Genomic DNA, 21,151 nt, shown 5'->3' with positions numbered 1-21,151 from the left:
ATTTGGATATCTATATATCGAGGGTATACTGACAGAAAGCATTAAGTCATTAAAACAAGTTCTGAGATAATCGCATTAAGAGCATAAAATTATATTTATATTGAATGGTAAATGGTTTTTCCTTTTCATATTTAAGACATTTAATTTTTAGCTAATTTACGTCTTTAGTTTTTATTTTTTATTAACTGATTCGATAAAAATTTGAGGTCATAAAAGTCAGTATATTTTAGCTCGCTTGCTTCGTATGGTTTCTTTTTCGAAATGAAACGAGACATTCTAAAAACATTTAACCAGTTATTGGCACAATAAATCGACGCACACTTTTGCCTGTTTTCTATGGCACTATGCATAGAATCGCATTCCAAATAGGAATGCAATCTGCCTTGGATTGACTGTATATACTCGGCCCAAAGTGTTTGATTTGAATAGGCCGGGTACGCAACAATTGGTGTGCCTTGCTTGCGGGGCATCCTTTTTTTTGTTTGATTCCATGTGAAATAGCGTGTTACATATCGCTGCCTTTATTCACATACTTGTAAATGTATTTGATGCTCTTCACCGAACTGCAGAACTCAACATTAATATGAGCATTGAATGTTTTGCTCAGCAGAGGCGAATATGGTACCACCCAACGATTGTCAATGTCTGCGTTGTTAATATTTAGTGTAAATGGTTGACCGCCATTATCAGTATTTCTTCGACGATATATTGGACAACCGTCATCATTTGTGATTGTGTTGTTGGTGAAATGTTTAGGAAAACGCTTTGTACATTTTCCATCCATGCAAGGCGATAAACGATTCAGATCACCGCATGGGCCATGAATCATGTTTGTGGTAACAATGTCGAACAGTAGTTGATCAGTAGACGGATCTAGAATTTTCGCGGAAATTACACTATCGATTTCCTCAGGGCGTATTTTGTCGACCAACCTAATCAAAATGTGCTTTTGCCATTCTACCGAATACGTGTAATTTTGTAATGAAGCTCATTAAAGACTTCAATTTTTATTTGAACACACGTGCTGTAATGTCATGACGATGTATTGCATTTTGGCCTGGCAATAGCAAAGATGTGATCTCCTGCCACTTTGGATTACATGTTGTGAAGAGGGTGGTTGAAATGAAACGCTGGGTCTATTCAACAGGAACACGTTTATTACAATAGATGACAGAAATATAGGTTAAGTTATTATTTGTTGACAAAGACAGATTTAATCCTGGGGTTACACACAAATAGAACAGACAAAAATTAGGTCAGGTGTTACATACGTGCAATTGAAAAAGACACATCTAATTAAGACATAGACGTATGAGCTATACGTCAGGTGTGATATGAATCATAACACGGTAGTGACACATCAAATAACAAATGAGAATCTTATTACCATAAAGAAAAATTACATACTAATTTAATCCTATATAATGTGAACAGTATAGGGCTTTGTTTGAGAGTGCTGGGCCAAAGGCGCCCAGTGTGACAACTACTGGTTGAAGCTTTATAGATTTGGCTACCCAAAGCCGCTTCACAATCCTCGAATTGGGCCCTTTACAGGGAGGGGTACGTCTGCGGGTTTTCTAGCTCATTTATTTTATTTAATTAAATACATTTTTTCTTCGTGTTCTATGAACTGAACACAGATGGCAATAGCATAAAAAAAATAATTGTTTAATTTATATTCGAAGATTGTGGGTCGTCAAAAGCTGGCTAGCCATACAGGTGCAGTTGTGCTGATGGTTAGACCAACCGAAGACAAACAAAGCCCTATATCTACGTGTATTTGGTGAGATGTGGCACCACAAAGCTCGCCAATCATATAACAATTACGTCCGGTGAAATGCCCTTTCTGCGGGCGGGAGGAGCGGTTCTGTTTGCAGCGACATAATTAATTTATTTATTAGGATTAATTTGTCCGTGTGCAATAACGGAATGCGAAAAAAAAAATTTAAAAAAAAAAAAAGAAAGAAGGCCAAACACAGAAATCGATATATAGACACAAAAGGTTCGCGCTTTAGGTAATATGCCTCTATCTGATTTTTATAGATGTCAGTGCAGGTTCGGGAAATCGATAATCGCCATTATTTCAAACCAAGAAAAAGAACGACATAGTAGAATTTAACACGACAATTAGTTACTTTACACCTCGCTTAACATATATTGTGGTACCACATAACATACTACAAACATCACAGGTCAATTAGACTTAATTCCTAAACACGTAAATGGCAATATCGGAATTAATAGATCGAGAATTAAATTTAAATATAACCACGGAATAATATGACCTGGGTGGTCATGAATAATACAGCGATCTCTATGAAGAGCAGAACACACATGTAAATCGACAATATAAAAATCCTTAAACATTAATGGGATTCTATACGCTATGAAACAATTACACAATAACAATTAACCCGGCACCTGCCTCAAAAATCGTATGACGCACCATAACTACGCATGAATTTCATTATCGTCTTTGTTCTATACTAAAAAAAGCAATAAAAAATATGTCACAGCTCCAGTCGAGAACCCAAAGCCATTAAGATAATTTCGACACACTAAAAAACCGCAATAAATCAGTTATAATATCAGAAACACTCGAACAAAGGAATGCTATCCAAATTTGAAAGAACTTACCGCAAGTCGCCATTTTGTAGCAAATAGTTAGAGCTCTGCGCGGTGTGTAATATTTCGACACTTGTGCATACGTTCCCACGAATCGAGCGTTACTAATTTTCAAGTGCATATCGATAAATCACATATTAATGTCTTCGGGTTGAGTCGTAAACAAATATAAAGGGGACCCTTTTAATATATTTAAACTACACAAACACTTCACTTATTGAATATTATTGATAAATTAACACGAACTCACATATTAAAAAAAAAAACAAATACAATAATAAACCTATTTTAAAATTCTTTAGATGTGTGATATATTTTAAAGCAAGGTGACAGACATAACGCAACATCACACGTTGGGCACATATAGCGAGAGAGTTTTGTTTTTTTCGGATTTTTTTTAGAATTCCCGCATACGAAACATCTTCTTCTAGGCTTATCGGTATTATGTGTCGGTAAAATGTATTCTGGCAAATGTCCCGTTGCACTTTTGGGCAATAATCGTACGGGATTATCGCTAGTTGACGCTGTCGGCTTAGGCAGGGGTGCATTTGAAATTCTCACACAATATTTGTCCACTAGTTGTTTTATTACACAGAGTTGAAAATCGCCCAATGTTTTTTTGTCAGATTTAATAAATTTATATAAATAAAAAGCATTTAATAAATATAAGTCGATCATGTGGAATGCGACCTTTTTATACCACTTGATCGATTTTCTCATACACGACAAGTTGCTAAGCATCATGTCGGACTTATCTACCGTACCCATATTTTTGTTATAATCTAACACATTTTGGTTTTTCAATGTTTTCGCCAGTTCTATAGTTCACTTTTCCCGTTGGTCCAAATGATGCATCGTGGAGGGTGGATAGCATGTGAACATCCCTCCTATCGTGCCATTTCAGAGCCAAAAGTGGACTATTGTACTTAGCCTCGGTATCTCCCTTTTTCAGTTTGCTGAACTCTGGCATATCTTTACGATTTTTTCTCACTGTACCGCAAGCATTCGTTTTGTGAGAGTGAAGGTATTTAAAGAGCGCCGGACTCGAATACCAGTTATCACACCATAAGGTGTGACCTTTCCCGATATAGTCTTTCATTAGCGTTGTCACTACCGCACCGGAAATACCGAGATTTTCATTGTCTTGTATGTCAGTCCCTTCCCCACAATAAATTATAAAGTCAATAATATATCCTGTCATTACGTCACACATCACAAACATTTTTATTCCAAATCGATGTCTTTTGGAAGGAATGAATTGTTTAAAAATTAATCTACCCTTAAACACGATTATGCTCTCATCTATGCAAAGATTCTGATACGGTATCATCGTTTCCCTAAAAATTGTTCTTGTGTGTTCTAACAGTAATCTAATTTTAGCTAGTCTATCATTTGAGGCGGTCACACTAGGATCAGAAAAATGAAGCATTTGTAAAATAAGTTGCTATCGATTTCTAGCCATTATTTTCCCAAAAATGTCTGCATGCAGGTAAGGATCGGTACTCCAATGTTCCTCTATCGACGTGTGCTTATTTCGAGTCATCAGCATTGATACGGCAAAAAATGTATACAACTCCGGCACTGACGTGTCTGTCCAATTGTGTGACCGCGATTTCGGTCCGAGGTCTCCCGCACTGTATGAATGGTTAAAAAATGTATTCGTTTGGTTCACTATTTCCGACATTATATTTTTATTCAAAAAATGTTCAAAGAAAAGACATTCGGGAGAGGATTCGTCCAAGTCGTTCGATGTCACGCCAGATCGACAATCATTGAATTCGTGAACTATTGGAATATACGGACCAGTTCTCCATGACCGCAAAAATTCAATTGGCTCGTCAGAGTCCGTATCGTCAACATCATGATCAGTCTCATGTTGTTCCAATTCCTCTTCCGACATGTCATAATCTGAGTCCAATTCCTCATTAGTACGCACATTTTCTTCCTCCATATTTACGCACTATAAAACTATGAAATGTTTTTAAAATGTTTAACTACAGTATTAAGAAACGCCAAATCACAGAAACCATTAAACTCACACACCATAGTTATTGATATCAGTATTAATTTTCACATTCACTAAAATGGGACACGGTAGACAGTACAAAAAGTATTTTAAAAATCGCGGTAAAATAAAATCATACGTTCAATAGTTAATCATGCCAGTTTTAATGTGATAAGTACACCAGACAGCAAAAAAAGTATTTATCAACGATTGCGGTAAATATTCAACTTGTATGCGATAAATACAATCCCGCGCAATGGCCCGCTCGGTTGAAAGTCTGTCGTATACTGCGCAGTCGCGGCGCGCAGTTCAAACTGATTTCTGTCGACCGGCAAAACTTGGCCGTACGAATTGGTTCGAAACTTTGGTGATTATTTTATATTTAGAACCAATGCTTTTAAAATATGTCATAGGTGGCAGGAGAAGGACAAATCAGGCCAAATTTACGTGAAAAAATCAGTCCCGTATGATAAATATGGACGCGGTGGCATCGATTTATACACATGTGCATTGCGAATTTGGCCGATTTGTACAAGGTGTGTGACATCGGCGCCGGCCGGGTTAAAAACAAAACCAATAACAACTGGAATTAATTTTCCACTAACAGGGCATGGCTTTAATATTATGTAAACCCAAAGAGAGACAAGTTTGAAATAAATTTGCATAAATTAGGCACGAAATAAAAAGGGAAAGACAAAGGTTATTATACACAAAGTTATACACTAAGAAGAAATTAACAGAAAATATCGATACAGGGTACTCAGGGTTTGGCGGCGTGCTGGTGGGTGGTGCCTTCGGATGAAGGTGCTGTGGAGACCCAGGTGGGGTCTTCAAGGCGTTAGAGAAGAAAAAGAGAGCCTCTTCGAGTTGCGTAAGCTTCTTTGCGCCGCCCGCGTGGAGGGGGCATTTCGGCGGCAGTTGTTAGTTCCACTATCCGCCGCTGAGGTAGATTCCGGCCTTTTTTTATTACGTCACGGTATGTCGGCGAGATTTTTAAACTGGCCGAAGGTCTTCTGGGATGTCGTCCACCTCGCCCTCCTGGTTCTGGGGTTTTTGGTGACCGCCTCCCTTCGCATAGGTGCAGAACGTCTTATCTGTTCGGCGGTTCCTCGCGCAGGTGACTGAGTTTGCGGCTACTTGCGGCGAGATGTCGCTAGGATGTCCGTTTTTGAGATCCGATAGTTGCGGCGGGAAAAGTTCGATATTTCGAAGATACCGACTTTATCACTATTGCCGGCTTATTTGAACATTAATTATTTACAATTTTAAGTCGAATGGAGTGGATATTCGAGCTGTCATGTCAGGTACTTGATATCTGGGAAAGTCATGTTTCTCGCGGGAACGTGTGTCTTTAATTTATCGGATGCTTTATTTTCTATTTGCTTTTCGTAACACAGCAGGTAGTACGAGCCAGGATTGCATTGTTGACCTTGAAATGTTCCCGATCCGCCGCTTTCTTAAAACAACCGTTATCCCTCTGCCCTGTCCAGCGCAGAGGTAGACAACCTTAGCAGTCGCACGTATTGATTTGGTGACAATGTAAACGTTATAAATAAACACGGTCGTTCGTACTCGCGCACGAAAGTCATAGCATCCTGTATGTATTCTTGCATATGACGTGGACTGCCTACGTACGATGATAGAATTACCAATTTCGGCGGTGTCAGCGTCGCTCATGATAGCGTCTCGCAAGTGAATGTATTCTTCCGCACGCAGCTTCTGTTGATTCTGTTGATTGTGTCGTTCGTTCTCTACCTTCGCGTACATGTCAACCATGAATTGTTGGCACAGCTCACGACATCGCAGAATGACGTTGTCCTGACCACGTCGAACCATCATACGATACCTAAACCTAAAAATCCATCGAGCTCACTTTCTTGTTTGTTTCGGCTCCTGTAACAATATATTCAAAAATATTAATTCATTCATAAATATTAATTCAAAATGAGTAATGATGTTCATAATGAATGAATTACCTGTGGCGGGATCTCGTTGTTTAATGTTTATGCAATATCCCTCTTGTCCCTTCCAGAAAATTAGCGGATATTGGAGAGCATTGTATGAACGGTGTGTGTCAGCGATGAACTCCAGATTATTGTTTCTTCTTCGAATCACGATTTCTCGCGTCGATGTGCGGTCGCCAACCATGATTCCAGCAACGTCGTCAACAACAGGCGCATTGAATCGACGCACATGCTCTCCAGCTGGTGTTTTGTCTTCTATTCCTTAGCTAAATCCTTAGCAGAATATCTCTGTAACATGAAAAAACATAAAATTAAACATTGAGAATTATGGAGTATTTTTCATTGATGTCAAAACAAAATGTGAGAGTTACATACCTCGATTTTTTTTGCAACATTTCGCTTCCAATTTTCCGAATTAACACTGGGTTTACGGACATGTTTTGAGGACAAAGGAGTTGGGTGACAATCCATCTTCAATAATTCTCCCAAATATTTTTTTGGCACAACATTTACACACTTTAAAACATAAATTAGCACCAACAAAAATCACCAGTATCACATGCCGCAATCACCAGCAATTATGTTTAGTATGGAGTGGCCATCTTGTGGCGTGACATTCCCTTGCATTTGATTGGTTGAAATGGAGATTGCTGTGTATGCTTTTGAAAGGATAGCGAGATTGCTGCCTTTGCTTTTAATAGCGATTTTCAAAGGTGCTTTTTGATGAGAGAATGCTGGGTTTGCCACTAAATATTGAATTATGTGATGCACAATTAGAATCTCTACGGAACTGCATTCACAACTTTTTTTTCGAGTTTTTGGAGATTGCTATCTATGCTTTTATACCCCTGAAATATTTTAAAATAGAAGACCCAATTTCTATAGCACCATGTTTTGCACTGGTTTCGTTCCAGAAAAAACAGTAGACGTCTTTGTAAGCACTGTTTTGTTTGCTTAGTTCTTTGTTGTTCAGTTCTGTTAAGTGAAATTGTGACTGTTTAATTTTGATTTACAATAAAATGCAGATGTGTTACCTCTTGGTGATTGAAGTACGGCTTGTAGGTCATACACTTTGTAGTGTTTATTGTTAGGATGTAAGTTTAACCGGTCTTGATATTGTTCGTGGCGACAAAATTTTTTCTCTTCTATGTGATTATTGTATTTATCTTGTGATTGTTCTTTATATTCGGCTGGAGAATTGACAAATTAAAGACAAAAATCACACTGGTCTTTTTTTGGTTTGAAGAAACCTACATTAAATTACTCAGAACTTGATGATTCTGGAGCAGTGACACTTTTCCCGGCCTCAATTAGTATTCGGGATCGAGCTGATCTTTGCAGTGTTCTTGTATTTCTTTGCGATTGCAAGAAATTTGTTACATGGTTTTCAATGACATCTCCGCATGCAACATCTGATGAGGTCTCTTCTCTTGGTATTTTATTTAATACACAATACTTATTAAAAGGGAAACTACCAGTCGCCTCAAAGCCGCTTATAAGGTATTTTTTTTTTGCGGTTATCCTCTATTCATATTTATCAATGCCTTGTCAAAAGTCTGGGAAAAGACTCTTGATAATCCTCCACTCCTTGAATAAGTTTCCTTTCATGACATTAATTCTTTACGTCATGCAATTTTTAGTGGGTAAAAGAAAGCAACATCGAGTGGTTGGCATAAATGCGTGGAGTTAGGTGGTAGGCATACGAACAATATATTATTTTCTTCGCAAGATCGTATGACTAGGATTAATATGAGATGAAAGATTATATCCGATCATATTTTTTTTACCTTTCAATCTTTCAACTCAAACAAATCTGTGAAAATTCGAGAATCAAACCACCCATGTTTGCTGCGAGCATATCGAGTTCCCTGACTGCAGCAGATATTTTCACAAGGAGATCCTTTAGGACCACCTACTCGCCAAGTGTAATGGAACTGGGATCATTATCATGTAAACACTTTTTATATGTTAGAACTGATTTTATTAAGCAGATTACAATTTAAACAACTTATCAGTAGAGTTTAATATAACGAATACAGTCAATGCGTCTTTGTCAAAGGTTGGGTATAAACTGAATAACATAGTTATTTTGGTTGAGCATATTATAAAAGAAACATAAATATCACATGAAATTTCAAGACAACAATAGGTTTGTAACCAAGCGCAAACTAAAACAAATAAGACATATAAAAAGGTTTTGCAGAAGCAATTGATAACAATAAAACAAAATGCATGCTCATTCACGAGACTAATACCATATAAGCTCAAGTTGCAGGGCTATAACACAAGTATCCCACATGCATTCACTTCGATAAACAACATATGGAGGGAGAAGAACTCCAGCTGATCCACACATCATAATTGATGTTGCAGATTTTGTGAAATTCACAACTTGTTAGCGTATTTTACTCCCTTCTGTATAAAGCAAGCTTATTAACAGGGTCGTCACACATATTGCTTTCGTCATAATTAAAAATGTTGGATGGTTCTATTCTGTCTATTGAAAAGAATAGATTTTCGATTCAAATAGAAGAGACCGCTTTATATTGGCGGCTAGTCGCTGTGATACCACTAATGTATGTCTCTTCAATAGTGATAACGTCCAATCCTTTCCAGGTATATTATTTGTAAAAACAGGTATGTACTGTTCGACCTTGCTGTTGTAAATAATATTTCACGAACATTTGTAAATCTTGAATATTTAAGGGAAATCCTCAGTCGCCACATTTCGTAGCTGCTTCTATGAGTGCATTTACTTCTGCGTCGGTAAAAATTGTAACGCCCCCAACTTTCCTTCTGTGTTTTCCATTTAATTTATTGTGGGGGGTTCCAAAAGAAATTTTATACTTCCGAGAAGCTGCCTTGATAGATAAAGTTTTGTTTTTTATCTTTAAAACCGCTTGTTCCAATGCATCGTTCGTATTGTTTTTGTAAGCTCTCGAACCTAGTTTTCTTTTGTACTATCGCACAATCTTATTCTGAAATTTAAAAAAAAATCACAAGAATATTCTTAAAATTTCGCAACTACACCTGTAGGTATTAAGTGTGGGGGCGACTTTGATACCCCGTATCAATGACGCCCCATAACCTAAATCAGCATGTTACACAAAAGTGTACTTAACTTCAATAAATTTGAATTTAAAATATGAAAAAGAAATAGTGATATCACTATTGTATTTGACAATCATTGGATTAATACAATAATAATAAAAGGGTATTCATATTTTATAGCTCTTCAAATAAGACACCAAATTCACCTTGATGTTTACGGATTCCGATATACAACAAATTGGGCACTTAATTACCGTATTTGTAGTTTGCCAGGTAGACCATAGAATTATATTTTAAAATAGACTGGTAACTTATAATCATGCCGTTACGGTCGGTACTGTGTTGCCCCTCAGAGTAGCCCCTCTATATAATATCTGGTATCTATTCTTTGGCATAATGCCAGAATAGATCCCCGAATGCAGCAAAATATCTGTGGACCAATGCTTTTGAATAGAGTTCTTCGAATTGCGAGACATCAGCATGGAAATACCAATGTAAATATATATTTCATCGGCAGTGGTATCGATCCATAGCTGCATCCTATTTGATAATGAGGAACTTTTATTTTTCACAAAATTATATTGCCGATTTGTTTCAGTCACGATAAGCTCAATAATGGCTGAATGAAAAAATATTTTAAAATAATCTGCCTCCTGTTTTTTGCAATTGCAAATTTTTGCACCAGATGAAGAGGAATCAAATATATGACTTTTCGGGGAGAACGGTCCACTGTCCCAACAAAATACCGGCCTATCGTCATGGGTACTCCATGTAGTGCAGTCCACAGTATTGTTTTCTATGGTTTGGTCATCACACTCAAACTCAGGTATTTCGAATTCCACATCACTATCGTCAAATTCGACAGTTTGGCGAATACATTCATCCTCTTGAGTAAAAACTATTGCACTCAGATGGAATAACAACACTGATTCTAATGGTTATACTATGAATACAGTGTAATTTTTATGATACTAATAACCATAAACAAATTATGTGTTTAAATTATAATCGCAAAGTTATCACTATAGTCACAAAAATCTCACAATCGAAACATATAACCTAAAAACAATGAGATTATCGCGACAAAATTACGAGGACTCTCGTATTCGTCATAATATAACCGGCAAGTTTCGACGCATGAATCGTCTGCCAACCCTATTGATATCTAACAAACCTAAAACGCAACGCTTACCAAAATTGCAGATTACGTTCGAAGTTCGATGGTTTGAACAATAGTAAAAACTTTGGCTACTCGCCTAGAGATGGTAACATACGATTTTTTTAAAAAAAATGTCAAAATAATTATTCAGAAGCTACGACGTTTACAAGAACTCGTCCTTGGCCTGACGCGACATACATGCTTTGGCGAGTTAACTCGTACATGGCATTAAACAGGTTGAAAATACATACTTATGATTTATTAAAAAAATGTATGTATTCAATGTTGTATTGACTAATGTATTCATTTTACCAGTTGATATTGTTATGTTTTAATTTTATCAATAACAGACTTAATAATAACACTAATGCAGTAACATAATTTATAATCAATAATTACACGTAACATTTTTAATACTCAAATATGAATTGATCAACAGAAGAAATCTATACATACCTAGGTACATCTTTTACTAATTTTCTATGTCAGATGCGAATTCTGAGGGCTCTGGTATTGTATAAATTAATGAAGAGCTGGGCAATCTCTGAAACCGATGAAGCTCTGGAGGAATAATGTTTTTGCTACACATTGTCAATAAATCTTTTTTTTTTTTTTCATTGGAAATGTGTAATTGAGAAGCGTAAGCGTTCGGTATGTCTTCTAGTGGTACGGATTTTTATTAATATTCTTACGGCTCATTTTGAAAATGTTCAGCCAATCCTGTATACTACTGAAAACGTCTATCAAAATTTTTTCTTATACTCGATAGCTCTATGCATGCTCTCGACTTTTATGTAGGAATGCCCAAACTAAAAATTTATGTTCGATCACATTTAAATGTGTGGTTTGCACCAAGTGTAACAAGAGAGCTGCTATATGAACATTGCGATTTTGGCCTCCATATGTATCGGAATACAGCTCTAAGTTAGTTGCTGTTGGTGGCACTTCTTATATAGGTGGCCAAACATGATCCGATTTCACAAGTTCCTCACTAGAGGCTTGGGAATACCGATAGCAATTGACGCACTGATCCTTTTTTGGTTTAAAAAAACGTAAATTGTAATTAAGGCTAAAAGTTCGCCTGTAAGTTATTGAACTCACTGGGAGTTTATTATTTTCTTCGTAGTACACTATGTACTGATTGTACATTTTGGAAATGGACAAACCACTATCCAGATATTCCCTCGTTGAAGATGTTCTGGTATACTGGCTCTCCATTTTCGGGTATTTTTCAATATGACCCTTTACAAAGTTAATGTCCTCCGGTTTAATTTTATTTGATGGGCTTTTGCATCCTCATATCCATCCCTATAAATACGCCTTGGTCACCTTCTGTTTTAAAAGCATTTTTTATAACTGTGTTGGAGATTGAGAAGCATCAGGTCGATGGCTAGCTCGAACCCTGAGCTGGTAGTCAATATATCGTGAGAGAGGTAATGATGCAGGTGAACACTTTTATTAATTCATTAAATGAATCGCCGAACTGATAATTTATAGTCATTTATTGTTGATTTAAAAGTTGTATGTCTTCTCATAATGTTACCGAATACAATCGGTAATCTCTCTTAGCTTACAACTGTATCCTTAAAGTTTAGGAGAAATTATCACACTTGATGATTTGATGATTTGTATACTTCAATAATTTATCGGAATTATTTCAGAGTTATAATCCTCGTTTTATTTATGACTTAATGATTTATATAAATTATTTTTGACATTGCAATTGTTGCACTATTTATGCTTCAGTAGTTTATAGAAATTACTTTGGAAAGTTATAATTGTTGCACTATTTATGCTTTGGTAAGGATGTATAAGGACAGGGTAGTGGACTTTAATGATAAGACAGAATTGGTGCGTAATGAAATATGATCCCCGTTTATTATCCCAACCAATAAAAATGATATAAAGATTTACAGATAAGGTTATTGCGTACAATTGACAAATTAAATTACGAAAAGGCATTTTTGAGAAATTACTATAATCGATGGACAGAGCTTCTACTGAATGCACGATTTGACTGATTGTGTGTTGAATGGACGTTGGCCCGTCCGTTTATATAGTGATTCGGAACAAAGAAAATGTTGTATAGTAGCTACTTGGCTTTGGGTAAATGGCTGAAATGCGTAACCTATTGTTTTGCAGTTTGAACCTTGATGGGGTTGATCTTCGTAAGCACTATTGATTTGCTTATGAAATCGATCCGGTCACTGACTCGAGCAAAGCTTACGAAGTTGCGGAACAAACAGAAATAATATTTTAATATAGAATTTGCAATATCGATTTTTTAACAATAAGTAATGCATTGGGTTTTCACAATCCCGAGGTGTATGATCTCAAGAGGGTATAAAGTAGTTGCTTGAACGCAGACTACAATAGCATGATTCTATTCCTGCTTACATTGTAGTTCGACTATGTTGCAAGCCGCTAATATTAAAATACGAAATTAACAAATTAAATTCTTAATATTATCGGTGAGCGAGACATTGTAGTTTGCATTTTGTTTTAGGGTTCCTGACTTCTGTTTGCACGATTAGCAGACTACAATGCTCGCTGCCTGTTTTACACTGTAATTGAAATACCTAAAAATGCTATGATTCTTACAATGTATTAAATTATGAAAGTGGATTAACATAATTGCTGAAATCATGGTGAGCACCGACAAGTTTATAGAAATTATTTCTTTCTTTGAGGTTATAATTATGACTATTTATTAATCCTGGGCCCATGTTACGGTTGTGGTCGCATGTCGACGTCGGGTGGTTTTGCCCACATTTGAGGCAGCAGGGAGGGGCGTGGCAGTTATGGTTAGAGTGGCCGAATTGTTGATGGTTATGGCACTGTCCTGTTTCCGTCTTTTTCTTTAGCGCTTCTATTTTTATTTTTAAATTGAATATTGAGTAAAAATATCTAAATAAGTACCTACATATATATATATAACTTTTAAAATAGGCAAAGGTAAGATATGGTAAGATATGCTTTACAACTACCTATAGGTATAGTATCTAGTTGAACTATTGGCACTTTCTTCTTTGAATGATCTTTCAATAAATTTATTTTATTAAATATTCTTGGATGTGTATGTGTCCCACTGGTAATTCCACATAATGTTTTATTGCACTTTTTACATTTAGCAACTTCTTTAGTTATATCGTAAGAAGTAAAACCAAATATTGCTCACTTTAACTCACTTTACTCATTAATTAATACATTTCATATCCATTTTCAATATCGAAAATATCGGTATTGTCTGATTTTTAAAACCGGTATTTCGGTATCGAAAAATACTGGGATACCGGTATTGCAATCCCTAATGAGGTGGCCAGCCTTTGTTTTTTTCTATGTCAAGGAGAATTAGGGGAAGCAGGTTCTGGTGGACCCCTTTTTCATTCTTTGAGCCTGGCTGACATGGAAACCTAGTTCGATAAGCTCTTCTAAGATTTCTTTATCTGATATGGCTTCAGGAATTCCTCTGATGACTACTTTATGGAGTTTTCAGTTTCTTGACATGACATTGACATTGACATGAAATTTGAAAATAATGACATGACATCAGTTGCAAATACTCTCGCAGCTCGAGTGTTATTGGCTGGGCCATGGGTGAGCTCTGATTGGTCATTGAACTGGCCTTGTACCGTACTGTCATCTATTATCATGACTGAGTATTTCTGATGTATTAAGCGGTCACAATCGCTCTATGGATGATACATCCCCCTGGAGTAGATTGCGTAATATACAATCAAATAGAGGTATTGAATAATATAGAAACCTGGTTGTAAAAAATATTTAGTATTTTAATATTACATTACTTTCATTCTGCAATAGAACCCACTAAAAGAAATTTATTATTTTCTATATTTGATAGTATGAGATTTAATATTCCAAGGCAGGTGTGATTTTTATTTATTTTTAAGTTTGCCTGTGCAAAGTCGTACAATTATTTGTATCATTGGTTGTCAATAAACTGAACTTGGGTTCAAAAAGAGCTACAATGATTAGAGATGGACTGATACTATTGACACATCAATGTTATTTGTCAATATTTTACTGCTGTCACATTCCTTTCTAAAATATTGTTTATTTAAAATTAAACAATATTTTGCAATATGATTCAATTCGATAATTGATATAATTAAAGTACCTACCTACCAATAATGTATTTACTAAATATTGATATTTTTCCTCCGATTGGACTTCTCTAGTCACTGGTGCCATCTATTCGAACTGACATGACATTAGTAACAAATAGTATTCGGCAGCTCCCGTGTTTATTGAGCCATGTCTGAGTTGTGATTGGTCATTGAACTGGTTCTATGTAACTGCGACTTGACTTGCGTGTGTGACTGACTGTACTGCCATCTATTGGGGTGACTATTTAATATTTCTGATGTTTTAAGTGGTCGCAATCGCTGTATGGAAGATATATCCCCTTGGCTGTCATAATGCTTGAGAAACAGATATTTCTATCATCGTCGCACTTTACTGTGGGAAAATTAAATCTGTCTACTTAACCATGTAGATATTATTATCGTGCAGGTGCACTTTTTCGTCCCTATTTCCCCTCTGCATAGCCTATCGTTAATAGTGCAGTCACTGGAGTAGTGCATAATTCCATCGTCTCTTGGCATAAGGAGCTTCATAATTTTCACAGCATCGTTAAAATATTTTCCAATATACTGAATTGTAGTTCCCAAAGTTTTTTTTAAATGATCAAGTTGACCTGGATTTAGAGTCGACAATATGTTAAATCGACGATTCCAAAAGGAAGGAATGGATCCAATGGAGCCATGGATTTTTTCATTAATTTTGTTGAGCATATACAAAAAGTTTTGTCATCCTTTTGCATCAGAACGCGAGCTGTACTTTTATTCCAAAAAGTTTTGTCATCCTTTTTCTCCTCCACAGTTAATAGGAATACAGTTTTTATGAAGTAACTGCCATCTATTGGGGTGACTGAGTATTTCTGATGTTTTAAGTGGTCACAATCGCTGTATGGAAGATATATCCTCTTGGCTTGAGCTTGGTGTGAGAAACAGATATTTCTATCATCGTCGCACTTTACTGTGGCTTGCAAAATTAAATCGGTGTACTTAACCATGTAGATATTATTATCGTACAGGTGCACTTTTTCGTCCCTATTTCCCCTCTGCATAGCCTATCATTAATACAAATATTTCTCCAATCATGGCCACAATGCTTCTTAACACATCTTGAGCGGGAAGGGTATTTCTACCCGCGCGCCGTACCGGTGCTCGTCGGCGGGACGGGTAGAAATACCTTTTACGCCGGCGGAATATTTTATGTCAACGGTTTGAAAATGTTTCAAACTACACACACATCTACAAAAAAAAATAATTTACCGTCGATTCATTTACTTACACACACTCTTGCGCAGCCCAAATGAGAGCTTGTGCGTAATCAGGAAATTTGTTTAGAGTCACTAAATCAGCGAACTATATTTCTGTAGACGATAAGAATGCTAAAACTATATGCGTCTTCTTTTTACACTTGTTTATTTTTTGATGGGTGAGCAGGAAGACAACATTTTGTGAAATATCGATGTATTCTTTAAACATGGTTTGTTCGCTGTACTGTGAATGCGATTATATTTATATTTTTATGATGTGTGATAAATACATAGGCCTCCTTTTCATACTATAATATTATCCTTTGTGAGCGAGTGAAAAGACGACAATTTGTGATAGACGGAATGCATTTTTCGCACTTGTTGTAAGTGATATTGTGCGGTGCGATAACGCTGGTATGCGAGCGGAGCAATAAATTATAACATAAGTGGAAACCAATGTTATTTAGTCTGTAATCTACTACGATCTATATTGAATATCAGTATTTAATTTTCAGTCTTGAAATACGGCGCTATAGAACGGGTGTGTTTTTACAAGTGAAATATATTTAAGTAATCGATATTTTATTTAATCTTTAAAAAATGGCTTCAGACAATTATGAAAGCGATGACGAAATATTTGCCGATAATTTGTCTGCCTATTCTGGTGAAGATTTACCAGAATTACAGTGATATTGACAGTGATTTACAATATTGACAGTGATAGCGACAGCGATAGTGAAGAGTTCCCTCGCACGAGAAGGGTACCAGTGATACCGTTACAAATCAGTGATTCTGAAGACAGTGAAGTGGAGGAAGAGGAAGTCATGGAATGGTCTGAAATAGACAACCCACCGCATATTGAACCATTTTTAGGCAACGTTGGTATTTGCGTAGCACCAAACAATTCTGAAAATGTGATGGATATAGTTAGTTTATTTATTGGAGATGATTTACTTAGCATGATGGTAGAAGAAAGCAATCGATACCGCACACAAAATGAATCCCGAATCAAGAAAATGAAGAAATCTATCAAATGGAAGCCTGTAAATCTTGGTGAGATGAAAAAATTCCTCGGACTCATTTTGCTTATGGGACAAGTTCGAAAAGACACAAGAGATGATTATTGGTTTACTGATCCGAGTATAGAAACACCAATATATTCTAAAACAATGAGTCGTGATCGTTTTAGACAAATTTGGCAATCGTGGCACTTTTCAAATAACGATATCATTACGGATTCCAGCGATCGCCTTGAAAAGATTAGGCCAATTATGACATACCTAATACCGAAGTTTTCTTCGGTTTATAAGCCTCAAAGGGAACTTTCTTTAGATGAAGGTATTATACCGTGGCGGGGAAGACTTGTATTTAAAGTATATAATGCATCTAAGATAATAAAATACGGTATCCTAGTGCGCATGGTCAGTGAAGCCACTACGGGATACATCTGTAATATGCTCATTTACAGTGGGCAAGGAAGACCACTATTAGACACCATCCAATTGCTTCTTGGTCCGTATTTAAATTTGTGGCATCATGTCTATATGGACAATTATTATAATAGTGTAAAAACCAGTGAAGCACTTTTAAAAAATAAAATTAGGACGTGCGGAACAATGCGAATAAACCGAGGCTTCCCAGAATGTTTTAAACACGTCAATCTTAGTGCAGGACAGAGTATTTTCCGTCGGCGAAAGGATGTATTGTTACAACTCTGGAAATCAAAGAGAGATGTTCGAATGATTTCAACAATACATCCATCTACCATTTTAGAGAGTCACAACACCGATTGGAATACGAGACTACACATTTGGAAACCGCTATGTGTTATCGAATATAATAAATATATGAAAGGGGTTGACCGTGCGGATCAGTATCTCTCTTACTACTCGATCATACGAAGAACAAAAAAATGGACAAAGAGAGTTGTCATGTATTTGTTAAATTGTGCTTTTTTCAATTCTTTTAAAGTTTATAAAGTATTAAATCCGACCAAAAGGCTAACTTACAAACAGTTTTTGCGTAGTATAAGCAAATTTTGGATAGCCGACCATATCGTTGAAACCGACGCAATTTTGGAAGAAGCAGGGCCATCTACATCACGATTACCAAGAAGAGTGGGTAAAAGTGATCATCCTGGTAGGTTATCACTCGATATGAAGAAGCATCGAATGATAAAAATTGTTACAGATGGTAAAAAAAAATACCCACAAAGACAGTGTCGAGTGTGTTCGGTGCACAAAAAGAAAAGTTTGACTAGTTATATGTGTACATTTTGTGACGTCCCCCTACACAGGGGTGAGTGTTTTCATAAATATCATACTTTATCCAAATATTAGAATAATAATTTTTGTGCGGGAATTTATTTATAGTGAATGGAATATTTTTTACGAAACCTTCCTGTAAATATGTGATTAGCACCATGTACTTATGTTATTTTAAACAATTTGTTCTAAAAAGAAACACAGCACTGAGGAGCAATATATGGTGAGTGTGAATTCCAAATTTTATTTAAAAATAACTGGTAGTTTGGAAGATAGAGCGATTTTTGTAAAATTCGATTTTATTTCAATTGCCGCTGGTTTTCGCCCGCTGCGTGTACCTGTGAATTTGTACTGAGGCCCGCGCAAAATGTGTTAAGAAGGTTATGCCATGCTCCATTGGCAAGCAAGTCAGATGATTTACATTCTTCAGACTTTTTTTTCACTTGGAGCTTCCCAGATCTGCGACTTTTAAATCTGCAGACCAGGCTTATTGGATTTCAAACATGATTGATATTTTACTCTCCGAGTTGCCAGAATTCGTCTGTCAATCACTACGTTTTAAACACTTTTATTGATTTTTTTGTTAATTTACACATTGGAAAATGTGAGATTTATCAATTATTTTTTTATTTGTATTTATGAAATTCATAAAATAAAATGTAAAATTTGTGTTACTTTCACTGTTATATTATTTTATGCAAGTCTACGTATAAATAACACAAAATTTTAGGATTATCTGAAGACATTACGATAATCGCAACTTTTGACTTTTGACAGCTCGACTTTTGAAGGATTGAAGCGAAAATGTCACTTCCAGGAGGCTCAATGATTTCTAATTTTACTTGTACTTGTGTACCAAGGTGCCATTCTGTACCATGATTTTGCAGCACATCAGTATATTCACTAGGAGTTGCGGCCGGTGGTTTCCAAAATTGTTTTCATTGGGGGTGCACTAAAAACTTTCTTACCTTATTTAAAAAGAAGATCAATTCGGCATTGTATCTTCTTAGCGAACACCTCAATAACTTTCTCATTTAGAGTTTGGAACTGTTGGTGAAAGTTTTTTTTTTGATGCTTAACACAGATTCTATCCTGATTCATAGTGCTTTGGTAAGGGATGATGTGATAGGCAGTGGCGGCCGGTGACAAGAATATGAGGGAGTGCAAAAAAGACTCACCTATTTATGCAAGAAGTCCGTTCTCCGATCTTTGGATTTTGAAAATACGTCGATAACCGAATATTAAAGTCTGATATTGACGATATCAATTGTTTTTCTATACTTAACATCGCAAGAGCATTTAACCTGTTTTGAGTGATGGAATTTCTCAAAAATGACTTAACCCTCTTTAACCTGTTTTATGCCAAGAGGTTTTTGTATGGCCATATACTGAGGGCCACGATTTTCTTTGAAAAAATAAACCTTAGTAAATATACTTTTTTTGGCTTTATATTAATACTATATCATATAGACTTATCTAATTAATACACGATGTGTCCATTTACACCATCATTTATCCAAATAAATCAAACTTAATGTTTCACAAAACGTCAGGGTTGTCACAACACTTACACAGTAAAGATGATAACGTGATAATGTATGAGAAGTAATTATACAATATGCTACTTTAATCTTAAAACCATATAAAAATATAACGAATTAAAAAAAAATTAATAGTCTTCTACCGTGTGGTATGTCTCAAAACAAGGTTCAACGCAGAGAGCCACTTTACACTGTTTGCAGTGATACCTTGATTTTCTTCAAAGTTTCTTGGATAAACACACCACACATCTTGCCATTGTTTTGACTTTTTTTGCACTTGGAGGTGATTTTGCCATAAAATGCCTGTGAGACGCGGTGGCAATTCTGAATGTCTTTTCCTAACTGAAGATTTGGAAGGCACAACACGTTTGTATTCATTAATTAATTGTCCAATGATCTCTAATTGAAATTGTGCCAACGGTACACGTTTTCCAGTTTTTTGGCAAAACAGTATGTGGCTATTCAACAGTGAGAGGTCGATTAGATGGAAGAACATTTTTTTGTACCACCTCATTGTTTTGCGCGTCGAGTGTACACTTGACAAAACCATGTCTGATTTGTCAACTGCACCCATATTTTTATTGTAATCTTGGACACATTCCGGTTTTATTATCGGTTCATTCCGATATGTTCTTTTGCCTGTGTCGGTGAGCTGGGCAGGATGAAGAGTCGTCAGCATGGACACTTCCCTTTTATCTTTCCAGATTTGTGCCGAAATAGTGTCTGTGTGGTACGCTTTCATTTCTCCTTTTTTCAATTTCTCCGTATGCTTTGGAATTCCCTTTCAGTTTCTCCTTACAGTGCTGCAAGCATTCGTTTTCCGGTCGTGTAGTTTTTGGAACAAAATTGGGCTAGTATACCAATTGTCTACGTATAGGGTATGTCCCCTGTCCAAATATGGTTCCATGTTAGTCAAGACTACACTTCCTGAAATACCCATGTGCATGTGTGTTACATATTCGGTGGTTTTTCCAGTGTACACAATAAAATTCAGTACATATCCGGTGGCACAGTATCACAAAAAATTTAATGCCAAAACGGCTTGCTTTTGATGGGATATACTGGCGAAATGACAAATTGCCTTTGAAAAGTAGCAAACTTTCATCGATGCATATATTCATGTAAGGATACATGCATTCCGCAAACTTTTTTTTGAAATAGTCCACTAGGAATCTAATTTTGAAAATCTTGTCCCCAC

At 36.2% G+C, this 21,151-nt stretch overlaps 1 protein-coding gene across 2 annotated transcripts in view; it reads left to right on the top strand.

Moving 5' to 3' along the window:
* Positions 1-21,151, top strand: part of LOC147072026 (high mobility group protein 20A-like) — a 67,140-nt gene that overhangs the window by 30,048 nt on the left and 15,941 nt on the right. The window contains exon 8 of one of the 2 annotated variants that reach the window (XM_085946553.1): positions 6,663-6,921. The exons of the other annotated variant lie outside the window; for it this stretch is intronic. The gene's annotated coding sequence lies outside the window, so the exon portion shown is untranslated. Of the gene's footprint in view, positions 1-6,662; positions 6,922-21,151 lie in introns of those variants that run through there. 2 annotated transcript variants of the gene reach the window in all.

Source organism: Rhyacophila brunnea, unplaced genomic scaffold, assembly GCF_057557595.1.
Source record: "Rhyacophila brunnea isolate RB1 unplaced genomic scaffold, BYU_Rbru_1.0 scaffold_2, whole genome shotgun sequence".
Classification (NCBI taxonomy): domain Eukaryota; kingdom Metazoa; phylum Arthropoda; class Insecta; order Trichoptera; family Rhyacophilidae; genus Rhyacophila; species Rhyacophila brunnea.
This window is presented reverse-complemented; position numbering and strand designations above follow the sequence as displayed.